This window comes from Lycium barbarum, chromosome 11 (assembly GCF_019175385.1).
Source record: "Lycium barbarum isolate Lr01 chromosome 11, ASM1917538v2, whole genome shotgun sequence".
NCBI classification, from domain to species: domain Eukaryota; kingdom Viridiplantae; phylum Streptophyta; class Magnoliopsida; order Solanales; family Solanaceae; genus Lycium; species Lycium barbarum.
This window is the reverse complement of record NC_083347.1, coordinates 25,634,856-25,640,144: the sequence shown is the minus strand read 5'-3', so window position 1 is coordinate 25,640,144 and position 5,289 is coordinate 25,634,856.

Genomic DNA, 5,289 nt, shown 5'->3' with positions numbered 1-5,289 from the left:
TACCATGGAGCATCCATTCGCAGCCTTGATATTTTCGCTTGCAGATCAATCGCCAAAGTTTTCGTGTGGAATTATCAACTTTAAACTCCCTCATCCCCTGGATGCAATAAATCTTAACAACCCTTTGCAATGATTTTTTCGAGCTGAAAATCATGCCTTTTTCAATATGAGCCTTTTGTTTTAAAAGATCCACTGGCTCTTTCCACAAACTTCACCGAATATGATCATCATACCTAGTAAAGACAAAGGCATCTGGGCGATCTTGAAGATGATCAAGACAGGGGATCTCATCGGAATTCCTCTGAATCGGGGTCGACTCTTGCTGTTGAAATTGGCTTTGCGGCTGAACCGGAGTCGACTCTTGCTGTTCAAATGGTTGTTGTGAATTCAGTTCCTCTTGGTGTGCTAGATTATTCATCATGTCTTGCAACAGTTCTACTTGATATTGAGGATTAGTTCCAACCTCAACCCCATCCTCACTTTTCTCATTGTCACTTTCCTCTGCATTAGGTATTTCCTCACTATCGCTCGATGATGTCACTACATAATTCGGATAATCCGGACCATCCATAGCAGGTCTTTTCCTATAATTTGGTGCAACCACCACATTCTCCCTACATAAGAAAGTAGAGTATTTTAACTACTACACATCAAATAATACTTTTGATGTTAAAAAAAATAGATGTACCGATAGTAATCAACTGCACTGAAACTTGAGGAAGGACCATCGTTTTGAATAGTTGGATAGGCTGAGGATGTTCCAACCTGATTCATCCATCCCGATTGAGGGGACCATCCAATATGATCCATATCAGGTGTATAACCCCTAAATAATATAATTGATATCATTAGTAGCATTCAAGTGCCACTACACATAATAATAATAATAATAATAATATAAAAAATGAATATTTACCACTGTCCATCAAATTGATGACTTAATCTATCCAGAGGCATTTGACTCGTCAAAATACCTTCATAAGTACTTATGTCAGGGTAATTGTGTTCATAAGTAGGTTCCGCTTGAGTGACTTCGGGCTGAATTCTAGACGGGGCTTCCCGGCGAGGTCTATTTCGGGCTTCCCGAGGAGCCCTACCCATGAATTCCAGTCGATTAATGGGGACCTTCTCTATGTACATTTCAAGGACGTTTAAAATTATGCATTCCTTATAATCATAAGGCGCCTTCAAATAATCCATCAAAGAACCATCGTCTTGAATGTACCACTGTCCATAACTAGTTACACCTTGCGGCGTAAATGACATTGGATATTTTCCAATTATATTTAAATCAAAATCACTCCTACTAACTTGTAGTCTATTATACAAGGCTTGGAGTAGTTTTGAGAATTTTAAGTCAAGTGAAAACTTAACATGGTATTTTGGGGAAGAATCATAGCGCAAATTATTTTCCTCGAATATAATTTGTCCGTCCCAGGATAAAGAAACTCTACTTTTTGGAACATGTTCCATTTTTCTTGACTAATTTAGGAGGAATACAAAATGCAAAAACTGGATGAAACTTAGAATTTGTGTTAAAAATTGGATGAAACTTAGAATTTTTTCTCTCATTCGAAATCTGTATTAATAAGATTTGAAGTTTGAATATTGAACCAACGCATGCATGAAATTAGTGTGTCTTGCAGTGTTACGTCAAATCAAATTAAGTACGGAGTGTTGCATAACACATGAATTAGCTGCGCTATGTCAGACCCTGGCAGAATAGCGCAGTAAAATACTGCGCTATGTCAGAATAACGCAGTAAATTACTACGTTATATATGTATAACGCAGTAAATTACTGCGTTATTCTGTCATTACGCAGTATTTTATTGTGCTATACCCCTGCAATATGTTGTCACCTCAACTGTTATACAGAAAAACGTCATAATTCGAATCAAACTTTAAGTGTTATATAACGTAATTTGACGAATAGTTACCAACCACACAAAATTCCACACAAAATTGAGTTCATATGTCATTTTTTGACCAATTTAGAGATATTAGTCGTGTTATATCGTTCACTCCAGAAAACATATTCGACGCAATGGGTAGGACATGAGAATTGGGTGAAGATTTTGAATACTTAAACAACCCGAACGAGAGATGCAACCAACGTTACAACAATATGATGACAGAGGAATGAAATTGGCGTGTTAGGGAGGCTGCAGCACTGGAGCAAAAGTTAGCGTCAGTAGGGCTTAAACGCCCAAAAAAACGTGCTATGTCAATGCCTCGTGGAACTCCACAGGTGTATAATTTTGCTCTTAACCGTTTTCGCGAAGAGAACAATCCGATGCAAATACGTTACCTTAGGGTAGAATATGGTGTACAAGGTAGCACAAGATTTAGATCCAAGTGGGATTCGGACTGTGAGATGTCCGATGAAGATTAATATTTTTTTTATATAAAGTAAGTAGGTAGTGTCATAAAGACCACCCCCAACTAGGAGTACATGGGGTTTTGCAACTATATAAGTAGCACTTTCTTTTGTTATTAGACTACAACGTATTCAATGTCGAGTAGTAGAAACTCAGCTTGGTCTGTACTCCTTCCAAAAGAACCAAATAGTAGTGATGATGAGAGTTCAAATCATAGCAGTTTTTCGAGCGATACCAGTGATTTCAAACTAGATGAGCTAAATCCCCACCTTCTTATAGAGCGTAATGATGATTTCTGCAGTGTGAAATATTCAGATCCGCGAGAATATTATTGCGGTTTACGCCGAGAATGGGCACATCGGCTTGCCGAATCAGAACGTCTTGTTCGTGACTTGGAAAATCTCAACGCTCCAATCCCAACAAGGTACTCCATATCCCTGCCTCAAGTAGGTCCAGAAACTTGCGAGCTTGCCGTGCAAAGGATGAAAAGAAAACAACAGAATGCTGGCAAGACGATGTAGATTTTACATGCTAAAGTTGGCCGAAGAACAAACATCATCAACCGGTAGAGAACTAACATCTACTGAAAAAAGATGTGTCTTAAGAAACCACTAATATTTTTCTGAGGACGATATTGAGGACTTCTATTTTGATGATGATTAAGAATGTTGTGATTTTAGTTTTAAGTTTAATTTATGATGATGTTGTTATTTTGAAGAATCAACTCAAGGGCATGAATTGATGAATGTATTTTAGGTTTTTTTTTTTTTTGATGATTGTATTTTTACTACTCTTGGTTTATTATTAATGAACAAGTTTAAGTATTCGTGAAGACCTTAAAGCTAATGACACCAAGCCTTCAAACAAAAATGGCGTTCGAGCACTTTTCAACCACTAAAATGGCAATCCAAAGATTTTCTTATCCTTGATGTATTGAGTCTACCTTATTAATCGCACATATATAAGTAGGGTTCTATATAAAATATTGAAGTTTTAAGAGACAAATCAAAAATGATAGTAAGACACTTAAATTGAGAGAGAGGAAGTATTATTTTTGTATTGTTGTTGTTGTTATTATTATTATTATTATTATTATTATTATTATTATTATTATTATTATATTTGTTAATTAAACCACGAGATACTCTTTTCCACATTTTATTGTTATCCTTTGTTGTGGATGACAAGTGTCAAGCTTTCTGGGATGCCATTTACCACTTTCTCAAGGTCATGACAAAACAGCAACTTCACCAAATCTACAAATAAGATACCTTTTTTCCCTTTTTGATTTGGTTAAGGTCTTATTGTTGGCGAAATTGATTATAACTAGTGACACATTTAGGATTTTAATATTGTGAAGTCTAAGTTAAATATTGATTTGTTTGTTTTTGTATCTATTTTCATGTATGTATAAGGTCGAATTAAAAGCTGTGAGTTTTTGTCGAATTTGAAGCTATAATTATGAACATTCCTAATGATTCCAAATATGAATTATTTTTTCGGTTCATTTTACTTGTCATGGTTACTATTGATCTAATATACTTTTCATTTTAGAAAATCAAGATATTTCCACCTTTACTTTTATTTATTTATATTATATTAAAAAAGAGAAAGCCCTTAAGTTAAAAGTTAAACTAAAATACCCTTCTTATTGATTTAAATACTCTACTTAACAAACTTCTATTTATCAAAATAAATAATATAAAAGTCAAATTTTGAAGAAGTGTATACGTCTTGAGATTAGTTACTAATGTGACTAACCGTTTCTATTTGGTTTTCAAGGGTTGGTACTGTTGGACATTATTTGATATTGGTCTCCTTTAACGGCCATCAACTATTATTTTAACTGAAATTTTGATTCATTTTATTTTAAAAAAATTGGCAAGAAACCCTCCTTTTTGAATCTTATATTTCTTTGCTAGCTATCCTCTTTTTCGTTCTTTATGCACATTTTGTTTTTTGTTGCAAAATACTACTTTTATTCTACTTGATATGTATGCGTAAAAAGGAAAAAAAGAGGCTACCATTTCTTAAATATAGGCTAAAAAGTTTAAGACGCAAAACATTTGTAGCCTTAGCCGATATAGGTCATGATCACATTTAAATTGTATTTCTGAAATATGTAAAAATAAGGAAACAATCAAGCTGAATATATGGTATATTAGAAGACCTACTACTGTTTGAATATTATGTTGTTGCATACGTTTATCTTCAGCACAATATTAACAACGGAAAAGGGTCAATAATTCTTGTTGTATAGGTTTACGACGTGTAATTAAATAAAATTCACCCCTGAAATATTGGAAAAGGGGTAAATATACCCCACGTTATACTTCGGGGCCAAATATACCCCTACCGTTATACTTTAGGAACAAATATACCCTTCATTTTAACGGAGGACACTTGTCATCATATTATTGGCCTATTTTTAACTATTTTCAAATTAATTAAAAATTGAGGCAAGCTCCATCAATGGCGCTGCCGTCGCCACCTTCAGCCGCCGTCGCCGGTGCTAGTCAAAAACATATTCACCACCACCCCGTCACCCTCCTCCGCCGCCACCTTCCGTCGCCGTTATTACCTCAAAAAACGTCATCGTTTTCAAGTATATCAAGAACCTGCACAACTCCATTTACAGTACCAATTTTTCAGATTTTCTTGTTCTTTTGGGAAAAATACTTTCTGGGTCTTGTGCAATTTGTTGAATTTGTCTTTTTCTGGTCATTGTTAAGCAAAAAAAAAAAAATTCGGGTTTTGTTCAAGATTGAATTTTTTGCCTTTTCTGGTCATTGTTAGGCAAAAACAAAATCTGGGTTTTGTTCAAGATTGAGTTTTTTTGCTATTTCTGGTAGTTGTTAAGCAAATAAAATTTGGGTTTGGTTCAAGATGGAATTGTTTTGGGTTGAGTT